A 26,928-nucleotide genomic window follows, 5' to 3' on the forward strand; every position below is an offset into this window, starting at 1 on the left:
GTATTCTGAAGTTGTGGCTAAATTATGGCAAGCCGAACATGTCAAAATTGTTTACTGTTGTTTAATTTCCCTATTATTAAATTGCGGAAGAGAGCAACGACGTTACTGTTCCCAGACATTAACAATGAATTGAGCACCAAATGTGCTGACAAATGTGACCTACCACCCCCAAACCACCAATAAGTTGGCAGGTAAGGTTCTCTGTCAATAGCCAAAATACAATGTAGTAATTTTGTCAAAAAAGAAGAAAAAAGCTTATCTGAAAGAGTAATTCTTCTTCATCCTGTAAAAATTTGAAGGCACTGAGATTACACAGTATGCACATCTCATGCTTGAGTGAACCCAAACTCCAACCCTTGTTTTCTCCTTATTTTTAAGCTCTTGCTGAATATCCTCTGCATTCAGTCAACTACTTGTAATAGGTATTGTTGGTCAATTTTAACATATATAATTTTAAAGCTTAGGAAATGAAATTTGAAGCTCAATAAAAATCTCAATATTCATATTGTTTGATTTATTGTTGGTTTTGGAGTGGCAGGTCACAAATTGAACTGCTACCGTAAGAGAATTGTGTCACAGGTGGCTATCCATAGTTCAACCACAATTTTCTACCATAGTTTAGATCCCCTCCCCCCCCAACCTAGTACAAAATATGGGCCAAGTTCTCTTATTTTCATCAGGTGTCATCATCATCCTTATTCCATCCTGTGTCGTTGACTCAAATTTCTGAGGGTTTTTTTTTGTGGGAGTGGATGGACATATTTTTAATGAGAACTTTTTTTCTCCATGTTCTTTCAATACATTGTAAATTATTGCTACCATTTTAAGAAATTATTGTATTCGTTCAATTTTTTTCATGCATATGAATTTTGAAAGTTTTCCTTTCACAATGATCGTATATTATTGAAATGATATTGGTGGTATAAATGGTTTTTTACAAGCAAAATTTCATGCTTTTGCAATATAAAGTTATTTATATGAAGAAAAAAGATCTATACATGTACTTGTTATCATATTTAATAAAGCAAAGAGAAATGTAAATTCAGTTATGTCACCCATTTATGTTTTTATTATGACAATATGCCACTGTCTATTTTATATGTGCATAAATGATTATACAGGTAAACTTTCTGGAATTCAAATATTTTCCTCCAGTTAAAACAAATTTCTCGACATGGGGCCCGGTCTTACAAAGAGTTACGATTGATCCGATCAATCTTAACTCTATGGAAATCCATCAGTGTTATAATTTTTACTCAAAGAAATTTGCACGATGTCCCTTGTAAAAAAAGAGAAGCACACTGAATTTTCAAGAAAATTATGAATGTATGATTGAACATCTAGAAAATATTTCGAAAAAACATGTATTTTAGATGACGTTGCTGGCTTTCCATAGTTGCAATTGATCAGGTCAATCATAATTCTTTGTAAGACAGGGCCCATATAATGAAAAACTTGTTACATATTTGGTTGCAGTAGTTTGAGTTGAGCAAAGCTGCCTGTATACTGTAGTCTTTTTCCATTCAAATAATAAGAGAGGCGGGAGAGATAGGGGGCAGAGAGAGAGGGAGATAGAAGAGAGATGGGGGGGGGGGGGGCAGGCAGAGAGAGATGGGGGGGGCAGGCAGAGAGAGAGATGGAAGGGAGAAACTGAGGGGGGGGGGGCGAGCAGAGGCAATAACTTGCAGATTAAAGAGGGAGATAGGGATGAAATAGTAAAAAGGTATGGCAGACTGAGAGAAGGGGAGCAGGAAATGAACAAACATGAGAAAATTCTAGCAAAGCCCTAACAACATCTTAACATGTACATATGCACAAGAGTTGCAATAAGTCAATATAATATCACTTTTATTATGTTATGAATTATCATTTTCTAGCTTTTGAAGCTAAATACATGGATGTATAAAACATCTGTTAATGTTTGCTAATTCTACAAACCTTTGTTTATTACAAAAGCCTATTGAATACTATGTTGAAAAGGTTAATTATACCATTTTTTAAATTTCTATGATACAGCAGGTAAATCTGTACTACTGACCATCATATCATATATGAAAAAAAATTAAATTATCTGTAAAAGGAATGTCATACAATTAATTTATGGAAGTATCCACTAATTCTAAGGATGTCTTATTATATTAAAAATCAAGAGTTATTGCAAACCAAATTGTGAAAATTGTATGTAGACTGTCATTATCTTGTTCAGAAAGGGGTGCCCCGGTGATTATACCTGTTTCACTTGAGCAAAACCCTACAATTTATGAACATTTGTGAAATGTTAAACTAGTTTGAGGTGTTGGTCGAATTACTTATTGACCATTCAAACTTTTGGCTTTGTGCAAACACTATTCACACCAGTGCTAAAAAGACATTGTATATTCAAAAGAAATAGAGGATGGTTACACAACAATTCAGTATTTGCAACATATCACTTCTGCTTTGCCCTTTATTCAGGGTTACATGCACCTGTCATGATTACATAATTACAATACATGTCACATTATTGTAAAGAGGAATAACAAAGCTTTCCGATACCATTTTCACCGCGATTTTCACTTTTAGAGTTCAGTATTAACTTCCATAAAACTTGAATCACATTGTTTCTGAGGGGTAAATCATATATATCGAACAAATGACAATTTGTCATAATAATGATCATTTTCAAAGTTCCATGACAACATGGCAATGCTGGAGAGACATCTTTCCTACAACTGCACCAGTTTATAAGGTGTAAAGCTAAACAGATTTATGGAGAACCGCTGGAAATATCTTTGATTTTTTTTGCTTCAAATATGAATATTTGATCTAAGTTATGACTTAAGTGATTTCCAAGAGATACCTCTTGTTTTTAGTAGATGTTGCAAAGACATCTCCATATCTGAGATGTGAGACAGCAACCAAATACTCTCTATAAAAGTGAGATTGTCATATTGTCACCATAGTAATATCTCAATGGTAAAGTACCCCATGGTAAAATGTAGGTGTAATGTAAAATTTAAAAAAAATTACATACAGCCACAGGTCTGTATATCATGATTACTGAATTGCCCAATAAAAATGAACATTAAAAAAAATGTAACAGCTTCCCATAAATATAATTGACACAACATTTGCTCCTGCAACAATTGCTCCGGGTTTTAGTTCATCTAAGATATAGGGTAAGGGTCATGGTTGCAATAGGATATTAGGTTTAGGGTTCGGTTTAGGAAAGGGTATAATGTTAAATCCAGGGTTGAAGTTGGTCCAGAGATGCCAAGTTCAAAGACCAGCTATGCGTGAGATTTTCTGTGAATCTGAGTGAGATCACAGACATTGTGTACAATGTATATGGGGATAGGCTGTGATAGTTGCGTGAGACAGAGATTTGAGGGAATGAACAAGAGTCCAAAATGCTTGAGTCTCACGCATAATGCGTGAGACTTGGTAGCTCTGGTTGGACATTCCATGAGTGTGTGGAATTTAGAGTGGAGCAATTTTTGCCGATGCAAATGTCGTGGAACCTGAACATTTCACATTTAAAAGACAAATTATCACTTCTCAATATCACTGCCCCGGGGGGGCCACTTCCATTCACGAGTGGATACCACGCGCGACCAAGGGGTCTCGAAAAGCACCCTAAACACGTAATTTCCATATTATGAAAATGCACCCCTTAACAAGTATTGGCGTGTGAAACCGTACCCTTAACAAGTATTGGAAACAAAACGATACCCTTAACAAGTATTGGAAACAAAACGATACCCTTAACAAGTATTGGAAACAAAACGATACTATTGACAAATATTCCCTGAAATGAACCCCTAAACAAGTACAGAAATGTTTTATTGTTACGGGTCCTCATGGCGTCGTCGGCTTTACCTTATTTGGTAGTACGACCCCACCTACACCTCGCGCAAATCGGACTCTAAACACGAAGTGTTGGGGCAAAAAGGACATCCTTTATAAAACATTTTAATTTTGTTTTATCATCCCCGCAAATTCGACCCTAAACACGTGATTTTCCTAGTGAAATAGATACCCTTTTTTCATTATTTTTGCGTTTTTGACACCCTTATCACGTTACATACATGTACGTAACGTGCCCTATCGTGAAAAGGACATCCTTTTTACATGTTTTTTTGGTCGCGCATGGTATCCACTCGTCAATGTAAGTGGCCCCCCTCGGGATCACTGCATTGTTATTGTGCCATAATGATGTTCATAATAATCCTCATATTCACTTTTCATTTTTGATCATGAAACAATGAATCCTGATGGCGATGTCTAGACTGAAGTCCTTCAAGAGAATCTTGTCCATCCACTTCTAGAGTATCACATTCCTCTTTCCTTCTGGCATTTCATTATCACTTGTGTTATCTTCCATCTGATCATGTCACACATGATACTGACAATTGCTTCAAGGGTTCTTGTTCATAGTTTCTTTTTCTTACATTATCCACAGGATTTCATGATTTCATTTAGCATCAGCTCGAGGTTTGAACGGGTCACTCCATACCCTCATACCTGTAAGAAAAAAAACAAGAGGACAGACACGATTTTCAATTGTACTCTGTGTTAATTCAGCAGCAGCCATTTAAAATATTTGTTTGATCTTCTCCTGTCCATGCTTATATTTTTCATTGCTTAAAATCTTATATTACATTTAAAACGTGCTGAGGTCAACCTTTCATATTTATAATGATGATAATGAAATTATTCAACATTTACATGTGTATAGTGTTTAATACAATGTTTTTATAAAGCGGTGCATACTATAACCCTGGCTTTAGCACAGCTACCTGGATCAGGTGTTTGGGTATTGAAGGAATTCCTTCCTACATGTACCAGGTGCCCTTTTAGTTTTACTACACTTGGATGGAAAGTGACAAATGCAGATAAAATGTTGGATGCACTGTACATGTACATACATGTATCATGTTGGTGTTAAATGTGAAGTTCACCCTGATGAAAAGTTCTTTGTAAAAATACCAGAAAAATAATAAAAAATGTTTTTGAAGGTTTAAGAGAAGTCTAATAGAGATGATGAAAGTTATTAGAATTCGAATTCTTAGATTTGTGATGTCATAAGAGAGCAGTTGCCCCATATGTTATGCAATGCATTTGATTAATGGTTCATGATTCCAAGTTTCCAACTTGAATAGTTTTCCTTTCAGGAGTGGGTGTGGAATGATTTTTTTATTAATATACTGAATGTACAATAAAAACAATTCACATTTTTTAAAAAAGAAAATGACATTTCATTGCTTCGTGTAATTTATAATACATGGAAAGCTGTCTGCATATGATGTCACAAATCAACAAATAAAACTTCTAATAACTTCTTTAATCTCTGATGGAAATCCTCAAACATTTACTAATATTAGTTATTAATTTTTCTGCTATTTTTACAATTAAGTTTTTGTTGGGATGAACTTCCCCTTTAAGCATACTATGAAATCTAAAGTCAAGAATTATTCTACAAAAACATCTCATAAAATATTGGTTTGTGTCTCTCTGCAGAACTAATTTAATCAAACAAGCTCTAATTAATCAATTCAGGAAAGATTCAAAATATGTCAGGGAAAAAAGACACAAAACAAGTGCTAACTAACAAATGTCAAAGACCCAATAAAGTAACCCTTTTTTCTTCATACATATTCCTCCTAGATTTTTTTTCCCTTCTCTATAAAAAAGAAGAGAAAAATCATCAATCATTGTATTGTGTAGTTTTGTAACGATGATACAGTAACATCTGATATCATGGCCTAGTTAAAATAGTTTTGAGGCAAAAAAATCAATTAGTGCACTTTATTGACCATGACTACATGTATATAGCCAAAGGAACAATATTTTCTGGAGCAAGCAAAAAAAAAGTTCTGCCGCCCCCTCATCAATCTTGAATTTCAATCAGTGCCAATCATATACAGGAATAGTGTAACTTTCAAACAGGCTAAGTGCCCTCATTTTAGAGGTTGTTCTCAAAACACAGAGCTCATGAAACACTTAAACCATATTTTCTTTCACATACATGTATGATATAGCTTAATTGAATTTATCCTCACGACAGGAGATCGACAATGTGATGTTCAAGGGGATACACAACAAATATGAAACTATGTACAAGAGAGAAAACAAACTATTCAAGGAGCACAGATACAGAGAGTAAAGAATTTTTTCTCACCTGTATGTATTCTTAACTTTTGATATTTTATAAGAGAAACACACGAATCAATTTGAATAACTATACAGTAAACCTGGAAGTGATTTCACAAAGTTGAACACGACTTTGCGAATAAGTAGTTGATAGGGTGACCATATGTGCGATTTGACATGTAATTTTTTTCTGTTTTGGCTTTAATATTCAGGGTGCATATCCTACAAGTACATGTATAATCATAATTTCAAATTTGAAAATATAACATTTTTCATTCAAAATTCTCAATAAGAAGTAAGTTGACCCTAGTCACCAACCATTTGCAGCAAAGTTGTGTTTAAAGGTATAAATACTTCTTCAAGAAAAAAAAGGAAGGGAGAAAAAAGAGAATGGGGAAAACAGATGGCATAATCAATGAATCTGTGAGGGATGCTATTCATGGAAAGCCAAGCTACCAAGAGCAAAACTGTTGTGATGAGAGAAAATGGAAGAAAAAAAATGAGAGAACAAAATCAATGATGGTAACAGAAACAGCATCTTCCAGACACTTGGCCAGTGGGTAGGGTAAGATTAGGTCATAGTCTGGGGGTTATATGAATAAAAACATTGAGAAAAAAAAGTGTACAAAACATCTATGAACATGGGAAGATGCAGATTCACAAAGGAGACAAAACCGATTTTATAATCACTTCAATCCCTTTTCTATTGCATGAGAGTTTCATTTTTATTTGCATTCATCATACATGTAGATAAGTTCATCCCTTAAACAAGAGATAAAAAATACATACAATTTTTAAGAACCTTTATAGCATCTCTCCAATTTGTTGTAAATTGCCCCCCCCCCCAAAAAAAAAGTGTTGAAACAATTCTAATTTACTATATTAAGAATGTGTGTAATCAAAATTGTCATTATCAATCAATAAATTGTATATATAGATTTTAAATTTGCAGGAAAATCTACTAGGTCATTACAAAAATATTTGTTTTGGTATAAATCAATTTCCCATGTTCGGATTGTGACAAAAATTTCAAAATATAATTCATTTGGGGTGACTTTCTGTCTCTGAATCACTTTTATGTTCAAAGGGGGAAACAAATTATTGAGATAGTGCTATACATGCACAAACGAAAAATTAAAGTTTGAAAAAAGAATCAACACACAAACACAAAATGATTGGTCACTACTCACTACCCATTCTGGTATATTAGACCATGTAGGCATGCACCAATATCATAGAAATGATTGAAGCTTTATTATTTTCATTGGCAGGAAGTAATTCCTCAAAAATCTGTGTGCACCAGAATCGGTAGCCAAGCTTAGCCAGGGTAATATCAACCTGTAAAAAGGTTGATATGTGCGCTAAATAAATAAGCTATGTAATATTATGATAACATTTTTTTTGCTTTAGACAGGCTTTAACGTGAATAGCTTTTCACATACATGTCTAAAGCTGGGGTTACAACGGAAACCGAAAAAGCTGCAAATCCATCCAAATACACTTATTCGGGAGCTTTTTGGAGTTCAGTATTCTATTCTCCCTCCACGAACGTGAGTAAATTTGGGAAGGATTCGGGAATATTCGCAATGGGAATTCGGCTCATTTTGAAATGTTCAAAACCAACCAATTGCCCTCCAAATTACAGTCCCGAAAATGGCCTCAACAAATTTCCTTCTGGCCTCATTTGGGATGTATTCTGATGGCACTCGGTTCGGTTTAGATAAACGGATGCATACAGAGTATTCTGGGCAGATACGGAACTCTTCATATCACTTGGGGCATAAGAGTCCGGGCTTGTTGCATTTGGCCAAACTTGTTACGATTCAGGTCGTCAATTCTGAGCACCTTTGGCTCGATTCTTGCCACCATTTGGGGGGCATTCGGCTTTATTCCGGTTGGCAAAAATTTGAATCAATTCTCGTCAATTCTGCGCTGAATCAGGACCCATTCAGGTCCCATATCTCTAATTAGGGAGCTCCTTGGATCGGAGACGAATAAGTTACAAATCCACCCAAACCATCCAAATCAGGTCATATACAGGCAAAATGGGTCTGAATTTATTTGAGAGAAACTGTTTCTGGTGTAACCCTAGCTTTACTGTAAAAAAAACAAGTCGTTTGTAGGGTATGAACACATTTATTTGTGCATGTATTCAGCTGGCATACTTCGTAGAATTATTCATCAACATGTTTACAATTTGCACCAATACAAAACAGCATCAGATGAGGTACATTCTAGTGGTGAGGCTATCAAGACAAGCTTGGACAATGAAGTATCTATCCCATCATCCTTTGGGATATCCCCCTCGCTTGTCAAGATTCTTCATACAACACAGCAACAAGTCATGATAGGAATAACAAATGAAGGTATATCATCCCCACGGACATGCCGTGTTTGTTTGACAAGCTATACAAAACAAGCTCTGGAAAACTCCTTGAGCACAGAGACTTTGATCTTTTCTTGGGAAACTCAATGCAATCCAATAAATGTTTACTAAATATAAACTTCTAAAGTTGGAGAGTCTAGAAAGCTACTTCTTACACCCTCCAAAAAACCTGAATCACATGTAAATATATTTCCTTTCTCAAGTGAGTTCAAGCAAGAGTTGAAGATAATGCTCTTCGAGTTCAAGTAATACTTGATTCTTGAACACTTCATTAAAATTCTAGCAGTGTTCATAACTTCTGGGATTCACTTACAGACTATACAAAAAACTGTATCTTTTTTCAACAAGTGGAATGCCTCTGGCTAAGCATCTCACCTGCATCACGCGGTTCAATATAGCAGCAGTGCTGACTTTGAAAACTACTCTAACTCGCACAAGATGTTCAGTGATATATGGTTACTCTTATGTTCACTTTTTATGAACTAGACCAATAAACTTACAGAGATATGATGGTTATTCAACAAAAAAACCCAACATGGCCAAAGTTCATTGGCCTTACATGACCTTTGACCTTGATCATGTGACTTGAAACTCGCACAGGATGTTCAGTGATACTTGATTACTCTTATGTCCAAGATTCATGAATCAGATCCATAAACTTTCAAAGTTATGATGGTAATTCAACAGATACACCCAATTCGGCCAAAGTTCATTGACCTTTGACCTTGGTCATGTGACCTGAAATGTGCGCAGGATGTTCAGTGATACTTGATTACTCTAATGTCCAAGTTTAACGAACTAGACCAATAAACTTTCAAAGTTATGATGGTAATTCAACAGATACCCCCAAATCGGCCAAAGTTCATTGACCCTAAATGACCTTTGACCTTAATCATGAGACCTGAAACTTGCACAAAATGTTCAGTGATGCTTGATTGCTATTATGTCCATGTTTCATGAATCAGATCCATAAACTTTCAAAGTTATGATGGGAATTCAACAGATACCCCCAAGTCGGCCAAATTTCATTGACCCTAAATGACCTTTGACCTTGGTCATGTGACATAAAACTCATGCAGGATGTTCAGTGATAATTGATTAACCATATGTCCAAGTTTCATGAACTAGGTCCATATATTTTCTAAGTTATGATGACATTTAAAAAACTTAACCTCAGGTTAAGATTTCGATGTTGATTCCTCCAACATGGTCTAAGTTTATGACCCTAAATGACCTTTGACCTTGGTCATGTGACATGAAACTCTAATAGAATGTTCAGTAATACTTGATCACCGTATGGCCAAGTTTCATGAACTAGGTCCATATACTTTCTAAGTTATGATGTCATTTCAAAAACTTAACCTCAGGTTAAGATTTGATGTTGACGCCGCCGCCGGCGTCGGAAAAGCGGCGCCTATAGTTTCACTCTGCTATGCAGGTGAGACAAAAATGGAAGAAGAATCCAAAAGGTATTTTTATTATGAATCATGAAATAACAAGAATATCTCAAGCATTTCAGATCTATTGAACCCACCCTTACCAAAACATAAATTGTTTGTGAAGAGTTGATTTTAGACTTTGACATTCCGAGATCAGATCAAAGAAAATATAATTTTTTGATCAAACACATTCCAGAGGAATGGTTAGACGTTCCTTTTTTATATAGTGTAAACATTCATGATTCCCTAGTTTCCTTGTTGCTTGCTATTAAAAAGTATAAGATAATGAATGTACCTTATATCCCTGAGAACAGGTATGATTCTTGGAAAAGTCAAATTACTGATCCTGAAGAATCCATTTGGGAGAAGGTTCATAATGGCAATTTCACTTGTACTATTGACACTAGATTGCGCTCTTTTTATTTTAAAATATTTCATAAAACAATAGCATTGATTTACTTTTTATTCAAAATCAATAGAAAGGAATCTCCCGACTGTGTATTTTGTGAAAAGGAAGAAGAAACGATTGTGTACTTATTTTGTGAATGTATGAAAGTGACTCCACTTTGGAAATATGTTACAAATTCATTACAATGTAACTTTAGGCAATGTTATTAATCTTACAAATTTTGAAAAACTGCTTGGTATAATAACTGATGTTTGTAACTTAAATTTTATTGAATGTGAAATATTACATATATATTTGTAAATTTAGAGGTGATACTCCAAATGTTGAATCCTTTAAGAATTTTATCAAATCTCAAATGGAAACTGAATAGTATTTGGCCAAAAAAGAAACAAGCTTGCTTTATATTTTAAAAAATGTAGATTTGAGCTTTGAAGAAGTTTACTTGTAAAACATGTTGATTTTTTTTAAACCCCATAAGTACATGGCTCATTACCTGATATATTGGTTGTACGTATGTGTTCAGACTCTAATTGTTTTAGTTTGTTCTGGATTATGTTACTTGTCACTTTTTTTCTATTTTCTTTATCAATATTGTTGTTTTATTTTTGTTTGTTTGATTACGATCATGTCTGATTATGTAAATATTTGTGATTTTTTGTAATTGATTATTTATGAAAACAATAGTAACATAATTAAAAAAAATAAAACAATGGTAGAATTATTTTCCAGAAAAAGAAGAGGAAATAAGACACCGTTCTCATTATACTTTCTAAAACTGGTTTACTGGTATCCGGTTCAGAAAACCAGTTTGAAAGATCACTTTGCTAGCGTTCCCATTTGATCACCCAAAAGTGGTCTTCAAAACCATTTCACCTTAACCGGTCTTGTTGCTATGGGAGCACTGTCAGTGGGGTGACATGCTTCGTGCGAAATTTCAAACCGCATCGTAGGCATTCCACATACAGAGAGTGAAGTAGCGCGCTCAAAATGAGTGAACATCGCTTCTCGAAGAACGGTTGTGCCCTCAATCATGCTAAAATGAGTTTAATCCGGCAAGGTGGTCTTAAAACTACATCGCGAAGTGGTTTTCTGAACTGGTTTAGACCGTTCTCATTACATGTTAAACTAGTTGCCAGTACACTAGTTTTAGGACAATAGTGAGAACAGTATCTCTGTCTGTTCCCCTCCCGAACTGGCCCTCCTCTAGTCTCCTGTGACATAATCTTTCACCTTATCTTGATGTTATATGTTAGAGAAAAAAAATTGAAAAGGTTAAGTGCCTAAAGAGCTACAAAACTACTTCGAAAACACAGTGAATGACACAAGAGGGATGTTGGTAAGTGGACAAAACTTCTTGTAGTCTTCACCTCATCCATAAAGGATTCCAGTTCATCCATAAAAGAAAAGATTTTGGAGTCTAGTTTTTTTCCTAAAAAAGAAGTCAGGTTAGCAATACTACTGTATAAGCCTGTATAAAGCCTTGCTGAATGGTCATCAATGTGAGTTAAACTTGAGTATTATTGCATGTAAATATTACAAAAGGGTAGTAGTCACTGAATGCATTAATCTATCCTGACTGTCAGGAGTTAACTTTAAATCCAGTGCCAGTCAAGATCATATCATGGGGGAAGGCATCTTCCCCATTCCCCCCCCCCCCCCCCCCCCCCCCGGTCAGAAATATGGTAAAAATACTACATTTGAGTTTTAAAAGCCCATCTCAAGCTGTAGTAAAAGATCAATACCGGAAAATTATGTACATGTAAATTACATACATGTATATCATCTATCATTCCAACCAACTGTGTAGAGGTCATTGGATGGGTTTTTCAGTTGTTATTCAAATTTGGCATCTAGCAACCTCTCTAATACTTCTTTCATAAACCAAATTATGTGGATAATAGCCGCATAATTTGGTCGTAAAATTGGAGGAGGACCAGAGTTATCCGCATTATTTCGATGCTGCTATTATCCGCATAATAGCAGCATCGCGACCAGATTTTGACTTAGAAATAAACGCATTTCCAAAGTGATGCAGATAATTGCCATGGTGTGGTCACAAGCTCACCCTTTTCCAACGCATCCCCATCGGAGGGGGCGTGTGCAGTTCCTATGACAATTACCCGCCTTAAAATCCGCTCGTAAAAAAAGTGTGGATTATTTTCGGAGTTTGTGAACGCAATTTTGATTGAATTATCCGCATAACTCTTTATTTTAGGCAGATAATTGGAGGATGGGTTTATGAAAGGGGTATAAGTAATTTTGGCATTTAATAGCAACCTCTCTTACCTTACTCTCTCAGTAATTTCTAATTTAAAATAGCCCTTCGAGCACTTACTTTAAAAGTTCTGTAAAGTTACAGACAAAGATTATATCCTGAAACTTCAGTCAATTCCATGCTTGAGAATGGATTTTATAAACAAGCTACAAGTGTAAGATACATGGATATATTCATTATCCAGCACCCTTCAAAATAAACTTTGATGAAAAAATTAGAAAATATATCTACTAATTCTTATTTCATATCCTATACATCGTAACAGCTTTAGGGCACAAATCGTAATAATTGCACACACTTCTGGGAGGTATAAAAACATTAAGCTGTCATGTCCACCCCAAGAACAAATTGATTTGAAAAGAATCAAGCCAAATCCTCACACCAAAGTAAAAAAAAATGTCTTTAAAATAGATCAAAGTGTAACAATTAGTGACAATCAATATTTTCCCACAGGAAAACCCCTTCCACTTCAACTAACAATTGGGTTTAAGTTCCCACCCCCATTTTCCCCAGGAGAAATGTTAAATGGCATCACTACCTAAAAGCATCTACATGTAAATACCCCTTAAACATCTTGGAAAGTCCATTTCGGGTGTTTCAAAGACCTGTTTGCATTCTTCAAGGACTCTCACACGTGTGACCTGTATTTTAAGTATATTCTTCAACATTTTTATTCTGTGGAGTATCTTTCCATATCCTTACCCCTTAAGGCATTTCTGTCACTCTCTTTCTTCCTCTTTTCCCTCTTTATGACAATGGACCTGTGTAATGACACACATTTTCCCTGAATTTCTTCTTTTTTATTCTTGTGTATCTTTAGTGGAGGGGGGGGGACGCTCCACTATTTTATACTGAAAACGATGTCTGTTTTGCTGCCTTCACTCACTACACCCCTATCTTTTCTCTCTCTTTTGTTTAGCTTTAAAAGACAAAAAAATACATCAAACTTGTGGTGGGTATTACAAAACAAAAGAAAAAGCAACTAAATGTATCTCTATTAAGCTGTGGAAGGACTAAAAGGGGCTACATGTATAATGGCACTCCCAAAAGAAATTCATGCTATTTTTCTAAAATGCAAAGTAGATAATGAAAATAACTTTTGAGGTCAAAGTATAAATGTAGCATTGACTGTCTATGATTAAGGTTGCACCATATGATTTGCTTCATGTATACGAATGAATTCATCTCAAAAGATAAAGGGTGATGAATTTTCATTCTACTTTGGATTATGGTTGAGCTTGCTTTTTGAAGGGTCTGTAATAATTTTCATTTAAATAAAACAGTGACAAATGTCAGGAAAAAAAAAGAAGCAAAATGTATTTTTCGACTAGCTGTCTGAGTAGCTTCTAGATGATATCCAACAAAAAATTAAAAGGCTGACCATTGATAAAGCAGAATGAAAATGAAAAAAAAAAAAAATAAAAAAATACATTGCTTTACATTCTTCATTCCAACCTACATACAATTGGATAATGTGGTACCAAAGAGAAGCAAGTATAGTATCCTGGGGGGGGGGGGGGGCCACTTCAACTGAGTGCACACCATGCGCGATCATAGGGTCTCCAAAAGCACCCTAAACATGTATTTTCCAGATTCTGAAAATGCACCCCTTAACGAGGATTGGCGTGTGAAACCCTTTCCTTAAAGTATTGGAATCAAAACGATACTTTTGGCAAGTACTACCAGAATTGAACCCCTAAACAAGTACAGCAATATTTTAATTGTTATGTCACGGACGTCGGTGGTTAGTCACATCATTGGGTTTTTATTACAGCCCACACCTCGCGCAAATCGTACTCTAAACACGTAGTGTTGACTCTTGGGGCAAAAAGGACATCCTTTATAAAACATCTTTAGTCTTAATTTTTTATACCCTCACAAATTCGACCCTAAACATATACATGTAGCTTTCCTAGCAAAAATATATACCCTTTTTTCATTAGTTTAGTGTTTTTTGACACCCTTATTACATAACGTGCCCTATCTTGAAAAAGACATCCTTTTACATGTTTTTTGGGTCACGCATGGTACCCACTCATCAATGTAATTGCCCCTATCCCCAGGCAAGTACCTAGTTCAACATACAGTAAATGGGAGTGTAGTACAAAACATGTACCGTACCTCGAATTGAATTTTTTCAAACACCTAAAACTTCTGAATGTCAGATTTTTTAAAAGTCTATTTTTCTTCACTTTTTCTGTTTTGCTGAAGCCATTTGACAACCTAAATAGGTTTGCTCTTTAATAGCAAGTCTTGCCATCTCAAAAAAAGGATGTTGAAGGATTACAGAACATTTCAAGGAGTGACAGGAAAAGCATTAGTGCATTTGAGCAGAAAGTGTTGAAGTGGTAGAGTATGCAAGGATTCAACTCAAGCCTCATGATTGATAACTGACAATTACAAACACTGATGTACATTGCTGGTCCACTCAGAATCCATAATGTGGATAATTTGTCACATGTGAGAATAAGTTCAAGTGGGCAAGAATATCCATGCATGGGAAATGGTAATGTTGTATTTTACATTGAAGATGGAGAGAGAGGGCACTGGGCATGCATTCATGAATTGAATTGAATTAAATTTGAATTCATCCTGTAAATTGCCTATATGTAGTCAGATTAATGGCTGTTGGAATAGTTTGTGTACAATATTTCTGCAACTTCTACTTGGTAATAGTTTGTTTAAGGACAAGTCCACCCCCAACATAAAGTTAAATTTAATAAAAAGAAAAATTACAATGGGCATTACATGTACAACATCAAATTTCATCAAAATCGAATGTGAAATAAGAAAGTTATAACATTTTGAAGTTTCACTTAACTTCATAAAACAATAATATGCACATCTTGGCTGGAATGCAAATGAGGGGACTGATGATATCACTCACTCACTAACTCTTTAGTATTTCATTATATGAAATGAAATATTTAAATTTTCTACTCATTGTCATGTGAAACAAAGTTTTATTCTTCCATGGACATGTGGAACTACCATTGTTTAGCATTTTGGGGTTTAAGTTGGTCATCATTTTCAAATCTGTTAAAATTGAAATATTGTGTAATTCAAACAACAAAAAACAAAATAAATAGTGATTGGAAGACAACATTGACACTCTCATTTGCATATCACTGAGTTATTTTGTGAAAAATAAGCGAAACTTTAAAACGTCATAACTTATCAAATTTAGATGAAATTTTCAGTGTCATGCTTGTTTGATTTTTCTCTATTGATTAAAATCAACATTTTTGTGGGGTGGACTTTACCTTTAACTAGTTTGTGACGTCAACACATTCAGTTCCAATGTTGAAATACTTCATAAGTGCATGTCAGACCCCAATATCTGGCTGAATTCATAAATGTATCATTATTTCTACTTCTATGGTGTGTGAGTATGTGTGTGTGTGTGTGTGTGTAGGCCAATGACGGATCACTATTTTCTTCACAAGTCTACATTTCTGTTAGAGGGATGCTCTGGGCTGAAGATAATTATGAATACAGAGTAAAATTCACAGAGCAAAATGCTGGAAAATCAAAATTGAATAACAAATTTAATTTTTAATAAAGATTTGCATTATTCAGGTGAAACAGTTCTAGGTGTGTCTCCATGAATATTCATTAGGTGGGCTGATGATGTCATGTCCCCTAAAAACAAATGAATTTACAGAGGATTAAGTGCATTAGTTATTTCTTGCTGCAACTTGTTTCATCATAATGGAGACACATCATTTTATACATTTATAAAAAAAATGAACCAATTATGACTTTATGTGATAACATAAGAAAAAAGAAAGTGGGAATGTGAAATCATGAGCCCAACTGATAGAACTGAACACTAGAATAATGCAGATTTTTAACATTCAATAACTAATTGTTATCAGACTTTTATCAAATTTTCAGCATTTGCTCTGTGAAGTTTACTCTACATGTCTTTTTCTATAAAATTATTCTTTGGCCTGAAGCATCCTTTTAAAATAGGCACGCGACTTTATATTAGAATGGAGAAGTGTAAAAATACATTATGTAATATATACATCCGCTGGAATAACAGTTCATTACAGCTGACATGACTACTCTGGGTATATAAGAATGATTATTAATATGTTTTAAATTCTACCAAGGTAGTTTAGTATCACATGTGTCAGTACAAGAACTTGAATGGGCCCCTTATCATACAGCCACCTGGATTGGCTAAGAAGTACTTTTGTAATTGCTATTTGGTTCAAGTAACCAAATCAGTTAAGGTACCGTTAACCTATCAAAGGGATACTCCGGGCTGAAAATAGTATGATGTGAGAAAATAAAGTAATATCAGACAAGCATTATACTGACGATTTCAAGGAATTAAAAAAAAAGTGATGGCATTATTAAGTTTGGCATTAAAATGATGCTGTGCACGTCATCATGAACATGCAATGAGCTAACTGATGCCATAAAATTGAAATCCCCACCTATTTTTTTGTATTTTATTATCTGAAACTATATTGATTCTAATGTTGTCCTCCAAGAATGAAAAGAAAAAAAAATAGATTGACTACTGAATGTGGGTAAAGATAATCATTGCTTATTTTGTTACAAGGGAGACACATCATACACACATATGAGAATATCAAATAATTATGATTTCGTATAACATAAGAAAAAAAAAAGTGAGGGCATGACATAATGAGCCGACCTAATTAATATTCATGACAGTGTATATATAAATCTTTCAAAATATATTGCTGAACTTTAGAATTCCAGTAAATTTGGTATACATGTATGTAACATCATATTTTGATGACATATTCAGCACTTTGCCCATTGAAGTTTACTCTAGTAATTTTGAGCCTGGCCTGTTTAAGTCTACACCTTTCAGCAGGTACATGTATGTCACCAAGAGTCTTTCACATCAACTCGTCTACATTTCTACAGTTCTGTTTCGTCTGTAATAAATGGATGTGCAAGAATCCAGCTAAAAGATGAGACCCAAACTTTTGATACTCATATGCCACATTGGCAATTTACAGGCATCTTGGGTATACATAATATTGTACAGAGGGACTCTACCAGTGCTTCCTCCTTGTTGCACATTAATAAATACCATGAATTCTAATGTATCAACACTAAAAAAAAACTCACCTATACATAATGGCCAGTGTACTCTGAGACTGGTTTGATTTAAGCTATGGTCTAAAATTGTGGATTAACTACAGATAGCCAATTGTGACACAAATCTCCAACAAAAGAGAAACTTCAATTCATCAACTCAATCTCAAATCATTTGTAACCATCTGGGTATGACATTAAAGAATGCAGAAATTTGTCTTCACTGTAAAAGAATGAGGAAACACCACAGTAAATGTAAGATACAATGTTAACACAATTTTGATATTTTTGGCTAGCCATAATTTTAGACCATGGTCAATTAAAGTTAAACTTGACTTCAGAATAGAAGCCAATATGTCCATGTTATCAACTAAATGTTATGTTGACACCAGTCTTGAGGCATAAAGGCACCTTGCCCAGTAACAAAAAAGTTAGGGATTAATCGTACGCTTGATTTTCACGCTTAATTGCACATTGTAGTCAATACAATAAATCGGAGAAAAATGTTCTACGATCATAGCTAAGATTTGTGTTACGGGCACCAGATTTTAAAACTAACCTCCAGGCTGTATATCTTTCTGATTCACTCCTTTTCGTGTCTCCCGTTGTACTTGCTCTGCAATGATCAACAAGAGGAATGATTCATTATTAGTGTCAAGAACAGGCACTTTGCTTTGATATGTACATTACGCAATGTTTAAGCCAAGCACTTACATGTATGAAGGAAGTTCAGAACAGACTGATCAACACTCTGAACATCAAAACCCTCTTTTAGACTACAGGTAATCTGATACGTCATTCACACATTACCAACTTTTAACTCCTCAAATGTACATTACAAACTTTGCCTTTGATTATATTTCTGGTCTTTAGGAGCTGTGCATTATAGACTTAATTCTAGTTCTACATACACAAAAAGTACTATTATCATTACTACTACTACTTCTTCTTAAGTAACTACTACTACTACATGTACTGCTACCACAAATACTATTACTACTACTACTACTATTACTACTACTACTACTACTATTACTACTACTACTACTACTCCTACTACTACTACTACTACTACGACGACGACGACGGCGACTACTACTACTACTACTAATACTACTGCTACCACTACCACCACCACAAATACTATTACTACCACTACCACTACTACTACTCTTACATGTACAGATACTACATGTACAAGGCTGGGGTGTACTGAGCCTCAACATATGAATATCTAGAGACTGTGGTATTTGGTTCACGTGATTTTAATCATGCCAGTTAAGTCGCTATGGTTACAATTTGAACTTGTGTGAAGATATCAATACTGATATAGAAAAACAACTGGACTAGCTACTAATGGTTGTTACTACTACTAAGGTAAGAGGTGTAACACAGGACCATAGCCAGGGGGTGGGGGCAACTGAACCAGTAGTAGTAGGGGGGAGGGGGAACAGTCTGCCCCCCCCCCCCACCCGCTTGTTATGCCACTGACTACTACTACTACATGTACTACTAGTACTACTGCTACTACTACTAGTACTAATACTACTACTACTACCACTAACATTACTACTATTACCACCACTTCAACTACTAGTAGTACTTCTATTTTTCTACTGATACTGCTACCACTAAAGTACTACCACTTCTACTGTTTTATTACTACTACAACTACTATATTGTTCTACATATAACGGTAACCGCTAGAGTTGTGCTGGAATGTTTTGACGAGGTTTGAACCATTGTTTACGCACAATAGCTTGCCTCCCCATGCCTCTGTCTGATCACAAGACTCCAGAACCACAGAACTACATAATATACCACTACTCCTCCTACTTTTACCAGTAATTTCAACATGACATGCTCTACTACCAAACTTTATCTCTTGTCTTTCTACTTACTCCATGAGGATGAATTCATCATTGGCGAGAACACAATGGGGTAGAGAGCAAGGCCTATACATCCCACAAAGCCAGCTATTACTAAGCTGTTTCTTCCTCGAAGCATGCTGGCTATGTATCACTTCATGTGTTGAACTCGATTCCAAGTTTATGGTTTCTTCCAAGTAGCTTTCCTAAAGGCCAGTACCAGTGATGTATATATGTATTGCTATTATCTAGAATTACAGAGAGACATAAGTGAAAGAATGCTCAGGTTTAAACCCATATGCAGATACCTTTACTATGTATGGTCAATCACTCAATTCTGATCTGATTCATGGTGTTTCATTATAACTTTATTCAAGTTAAAGGCAAATGGAAGGCCTGGTTCATCTTCGCACTCCATATAATAATAATAGGCCTAATAATAATAATAACATGAACATTTGTATTGCACCGGTATCCATCAAAAAAAAAATGCTCATGGGGCTATAAAGAAAAGAAAAGAAAAGAAAAGGAAAAAGAAAAGAAAAGGAAAGAGAAAAAGAAAGGAAGGAAGAAAGCCTACTGAAAAGAGGGGGAAAATAACAATTATCTAAAAGCTTGCGTAAATAACCAGGTTTTAAGAGAACTTTTGAAAGTGGTGATACAAGAAATATTGCAGATTTCTATTGGCAATTTATTCCATAGGAAAGGCCCAGCATGTTAAAATGATTGATGAAAGTCTAAGATAATTACTGACAATCAGTGGTAATTACAAGAATATATTCTCCCTCCCCCTCCCCCACCACCCAAAAAAAAAAAATTATCAGGATTATGAAATTGAAATTAAGTTGAAATTTCAATGTACACAAATAATCTTTACAATGTACATAAATGAGATTTTATGAGCGTTAGACCCTAGAGTCTAACTTTTAATTTCAAGCCTTTTATTCCACAGGTGGAAGAAATAAATAGGTCTAGATCCTAATAAAAAAGTATAAGTCTAGAGTTAGTTGAAATAAATTCTAATTCATCATAAATATAATCATGGACATATGAAGAGATGGACGATCAATGCTAGTCATTAGATGCTATGATAGTCACTATCACCTGAGATCTAAATGAGAACGTACGGGTGTTTGACAATAGCGACTACCATGACTTCCAGGATGTTTCTCATCATTTACAACCTTGAGACAGTTTCCCTAGACTTGATTTTTGTCACTCAAGGGTTCATTACCATCCTGCCTGTGGGGAATCTACATGTAGGACTATGGTATACCAATGCTGTACACAACGGCGTTGTGTACAGCAATGTACAAAGTGTGCGTTGAACGCACACTTTGAAAAAATTATCAAAATATCACTTTTGTGACCAAAAATACAAATTTCCATACAGTTGCAATTTATTTTTAATTAGTAACTTGGGAATAATTTTTGTATTCACCAGAGTGCTCAAAAGCTTGAATTTTGGGCATATTTTTGTGTACGCCCTCTGTTGGTGGAAAGTACATGTAGTATGGCAAGACAATTGTCATTTTCAATCTCTATTGTCAATTCAAAAAAAATAATAATTTAAAGAGTCAAATTTACTTAAGAGCCAAGTTATATGATGAATCGCTGTAATGAAAACTGAAAATGTCAAAAAATCAAGAATTTGTCCTAAAGAAAAAAGAGAAAATTTGCCAAACATTGCCAACCCACAGGGAGTAGTAACAGAGAACAAGTTATATCATAACCTTGTTCACACAATGAATAAATTTTTATAGCCGATTTCGTTTAAGAATACGCGTTTCAATCAACATGCTTCAGATTTGGAGCAGTAAACTTAAGAAGCAGACAATTTCTGTGATATAAAGTGCGTTTTTATTTGATACCCAAACTTCCACTTGCAAATAATGGCCTCAATAACATCGACAGATACAAAATGTCTAGACGTTAAATGTGCCATATATATCTGGAATATTAAGAAACTTGGATTTATAAATGGGATTATAAATGATCAATCACAATATTGCCTCTATCTCTACAGTATCTTAAAATATGCATAAATATTCCCAAATGAAAACATAGGAACTAAGATTACCAAAGGTAAACAATAACTACACATAGATTTTGGGGGATTTAAAGTTAATTATTATCTTTTGCACACACAATTCGTGACATATCGATACATGTCTAATCACAATGCCAAACTAGTTCTTCAGGCCTTGTTCACGGTCATTGGATAAACATTAATATGAAGAAAATGTTATGGCAATTTCAGTCACCTGTATATTCTATTATCTAACTGATAAATGCAACTGGATGAATGTCCATCTCTTTTTAGGTCTGGTATTGGCAATCAACTAGTATGAATGAACAAGTGTCAGTAAGTGAATTGTACTCACAAACCTTTTTTAATATGAGTTACATGTAGGCCCCTAGGCCTAGCTTTTGTGTTAACTTTCAATTCATTTTTCTCAGGACAAAAACCATGAACTAAAGTACAATATGATATAAATCAAACAGTAAGCGAAGTAAAGTATTAATGCTGACAGGGTAGCAACCGAAATGGAGCGAACCTACTAGTATTGTGAGACTACCACATATCGACCACCTCTTTTGAAACTGACCACCTTGCGCGCGTTAAAATTATTGCGTATTACAAACGATATGCCCAGGAGAGTAGGTGCAGTGTCCATAGAAACGGTAAGAATCGATTTTACGAGAAAAAAAGAAGCAACAAAAAGTAAAAATTTAGTAGAATTAATCAAAATTGTATTGTCCTGACCCAAACCCCGCTGAAAAGTCAAGAAATGCGATAGGAAATGGCTTAAAAACAAATATCCATCGTCAATCATCGAATCATGTGCCGGAGCTCGCAGTGGAAGTAGTGGGATACCACAACACCTCTAGCTTATGTACAAGCTGCAGCACAATCTTGTCAGCTTCCCTGTCGAAGAATACATCACCCTACTCACTGGATCAACATGAACTCAATCGCAGCAACAAGGGAACGGCTACCAGCTTCCACACTGCAGGACAGAGCACCATCGTCAATCTTTCTTTCTGAGGACAATCAAGGCATGGAATACTCTTCCTCACAACAAAATCAATGCCTCTTCTCCAAAAGCCTCCTGCCTGAGACTGGCGGGAGGCCAGAGCTAAATCAGATGGGACTTTTTACTTACACCTGTATATATTTTGCACTGCACGCCTAAACCTGGCCATACACACATGCCAAATAAACCATCTGCAAGAATCTTCAATCCTGAAGGAGGCAGATTTAACCTGAAGAAGAAGAGACAATCATTTAGCATGTTGACGTCATAGAACTGATTTGGAAGAGTATAACTATTTCGTCACCGCGACAAGAATCGGCCTTAAACTTAGTGTATCAAGGGTGGTCCGTTTCAAAAGACAGGTGGAAATGAGCAAATGTAAATTCGTCGTATACGTTGTTCGTCGGTATATAAAATATATACCCAGTTGTTGTGTGTCCGGACAGGTTGTGTGTACGGACGATCAATTTTAGAAAGTCATTTGGAAAAATTTACAAGTGAAGTTTCATCAATTTTTAGTACAAAATGTTAGGAAATATTGTAGAGAGCAAAATAGATGATTACATCTATTGAATTCATATTTTGAGTGTAATCCAAAGACAAAAAAGAAGGCTTCAAAATTATAAAGTGTCCGGACACCCGACCCCCCATCCTACGCGAATTAAATAACAGACTATTCAGAGTCATGTCATGACATGCAACATCATGGGAGTCGGCGAGACGAAACATGGGAACCTGATCTGCGCTATTTTCTGCACATGAGACGAAAACTGGGTAAATTTGATGAATATTTTTGAAGATACAATGCTTAGAAGATTAGGTGGTCGATAAGGGGTAATTCAACCATACTTCGCAACGGCCGACCATTTTGTGTGCACTACGCCGCGAGACTGAGATTCACTGAGAACAAAACTTCGCAAGAACCAATCGATCACAACAAAAATTCCAAGGTATGGGACTGAATGAATATTTCTTTGTAAAATTCAAGTTACGGTACTCGGCCTCGGTGTGTGTAAACAAAAAAAAAGGAAACCTCACTGTTAGTCCTCCCCTCATTATCACTAAACAGACCATCTGTATCAAATATATCTTAACACATCTAACTAACAATAACTTACCAAAGATAGATAAATTTATCTTACCTCCGCTAAACTCGACTTTCGTTACGTTATTACGGGAGCGACAGCTGTTGAGTTTTCGGGTCTAGCGCCAGCTGCAATTTGAAAATGACATCATTTGTTCGATAACTGTTTTCCATACTGAACATATAAATTAGTCAGTCCAGTGGTTTTCCACCACGGAACTAAAAAATAAACGATTGGTTGTTTTCCCTTTATTTCCCGAGATACATGTATATGTTGGGCCCCACTCGCCCCAGTCAAATTTCTTATCACATTGCACCACTGTTCATATTCCCAAAGTTCCCATAGGCTCACTGCTCCTCTCTCACTACCAACACTAGAGTTAGGCACAACTCTATTGAACTAGTAAATTCTCCATTTTCTCTTGGCTTCTGAAGTCTGACCCATGAATGGGTTATTGCCCTCTTCGTCTTGTGATAGTTTTAGGTATATTTTTCTTCAACATCAAATTCAATTTTCCTATATAATTTTGTTTATCTCTTAATACACAGAGAATCACGCGGATGAAAAGGCTTATACTCGGAGAATTTAAGATGAGATGGAAACATTTCTTTAAATACCAAACTCGAGAGATGGGAGGTCTACTGTTATTTTTCCGTAATGTTTTTCTGGTTTCAAACGAATTATTCTCGCCAAGATTTTTTCAAATATGATTTAAATTTGGATGGTAATGAAAGATTTTTTTATTAAAAAAGAAACATATAAGCGATATGAAATTATATTTAACAATAAGTTTAGAATCGATGGACATATGTATTTTGATAAAAGTATATTTCTGAAAAATATGTATATAAAGTTCATCATATTGTATTAAGATCAAATAGAGACTTTCAAAGGACAGGACTAAAATAAAGTCGAAATAAATCAACCTCACCAGTTATATAACAATATTCCATTAACATGGAAAGGTTTTTGGAAAAAATATATATATATATATACACAGCCATGTTGAATATAAAATTTGAAGAATCATCTGCTTTCAGATAATTTATAATTTTTTGGAAAACGCTATTCGTAGAATATTCTTAAGACAGGAAGTCCACGTTAAAAAGTAGGTTGAAGGAATCTCAAGTTAAATTGTTATATGAGCTTGTATACACTAGAAAATATTTGTATGTGTTTAAATTTACTACTAGCAATGTTTGTGCCTTTTGTGATAAAAATGAAAAAAAAACTATCAACATGTATTTTTCCAGTGCGAAAAAATAAAAAAAACTAAGGAAAAACTGTGGTTCCTAGGTTCTTTTAAACTAAATTGGTCTTTAAAACATAAATGGGGAGGGCATTAACATTGGTATAAAAGATATCTAATGTGAAAAAAATAAGAAAATTAACAAAACTAGAAAAAAACTAGCAGAAGAGAGGCGCACATTAATTAGTGGTCAATCTAAAAAAATGGGAAATTTTTACCAATAGAGATGACGAGGAGGCAGGCACGGATATCATGGATTAATAATATAGTACAGGGGGCTGTGTACTTCCGAGGGTGTGGGTGTGGGGGGTTGTGTGGGTGTTGGCTTGGTGTGCGGTGTGGGTGGGTGTATGTGTCCAATTGTGTTTTGTTGTGCTGGTGCTTTAGGGGACGGTGGAGCCCGGGAGCGCGTTTCCGTTTTACACCCTGGCGAAGGCATTTTCCGGAAAAGTAGCCAAAAAGCGACTACTGAAGAGTCTACACACGTCGCTGGTTGCATGCAGCGTGCGACACAGGCGAGTCCACCACCGCATGCAATTTGCACAGTTACTGATCAGATCACAGAGTTCCTCGGCACATCATGTACAGAGAGAGCGGCAGTCAGGAGTGAAATCCGAACATGCTTTTGCAGTCGCGTTGTTTATGATAGTTTTTTTCTAAAAATAAATTATTAACTAAATGAATAGAATGACAGACAAAATAAAAATAAACAGATACTTATAATGGAAAGACAAAGAAGTTTGATGGATTGATACACTTAGAAGCTGCCGAAAGATAGATATATAGAAGACTGATAAATAGATACAGACAACATAGACAGATAGATAGAAATAGAGAGAGGGAGGTGGATAGATAGATAGATAAATAGAGAGAGGGGGAGAGACAGAGAGGTCGATAGATAGAGGGTGAGGGGGAGAGAGAGAAGGATAGATAGATAGATAGAGAGAGAGAGAGAGATGTTGTAGATAGAAATATGGACGGACAAAGAGAAAGAGAGAAAAAAGACAGACAGATGCTATAGAGAAGGAGAGAGATAGAGAATTTGAGAGACAGATAGATAGATGTTAGATAGATAGAAAGATAAAGAATGAGAGAGACAGAGAAGATAGACAAATTAACAGATAGATAGATATAGATAGAGAGAAACAGAGAAAGACAGACAGATGGATAGATAGAGATAGATAGATGTTAGATAGACAAAGAGGGAGAGAGACAAAGAATATTAACAAATTAACAGATAGATAAGTTAAAAAATAGATAGATAAATAGATAGAGAGAATAAGAGAAAGATAGACAGATGGATAAATAGATAGAGAGAGAGAGAGATATTAAATAGATAATTAAAGAATGAGAGAGATAGAGAAGATTATTAACAAATAGATAGATACTCTAGTTAAAAATAGATAAATAGATAGAGAGAAATAGAGACAGACAGATGGATAGATAGATGGATAGAGAGATAGATAGAGAATTTGAGAGATAGATAGATGTCAGATAGATCAAGAATGAGAGAGAAGAGCGACAAATTAACAGATAGATACTGTATAGGTAGGTCGAGAGAGAGAAATAGAGAAAGACAGACAGATGGATGGATAGAGAGACACAGAGAATTTGAGATAGATAGATGTTAGATAAAGAATGAGAGAGACAGAGAAGATTATTAGAAAGATAGATACTACAGTTACATGGATAGATAGAGATAGAATTTGAGAGATAGATATATAGACAGATAGAGAGAAAGACAGACATCAGCAAATCGGCAACTGAGGCAAATGATCAAGGCAAACATTCGTATTGAACCTGGAAAGTATAAGCTCAGCTGCATCTGCGGATAACTTCGGTGCGGACATTGGATCGCGCGCCCAGCTGATAATGTAAACAAATGTAGACGTAGACTCTTACTAGTCGCTTTTTGGCTACTTTTCCGGAAAATGCCTTCGCCAGGGTGTAAAACGGAAACGC

At 35.2% G+C, this 26,928-nt stretch overlaps 1 long non-coding RNA gene across 1 annotated transcript; it reads right to left on the bottom strand.

Annotated features, from left to right (window-relative positions):
• Positions 1–4,426: 4,426 nt before the first annotated feature.
• On the bottom strand, positions 4,427–23,843 carry LOC121419152. Its single transcript, XR_005970560.1, has 4 exons — positions 23,775–23,843; positions 19,628–19,842; positions 18,286–18,342; positions 4,427–4,503 (listed from the first exon to the last, which is right to left on the bottom strand). It is a non-coding gene; the product is annotated as an uncharacterized LOC121419152 (long non-coding RNA).
• Between the last annotated feature and the right edge of the window lie 3,085 nt (positions 23,844–26,928).

This window comes from Lytechinus variegatus, chromosome 1 (genome assembly GCF_018143015.1).
Source record: "Lytechinus variegatus isolate NC3 chromosome 1, Lvar_3.0, whole genome shotgun sequence".
Lineage (NCBI taxonomy): Eukaryota > Metazoa > Echinodermata > Echinoidea > Temnopleuroida > Toxopneustidae > Lytechinus > Lytechinus variegatus.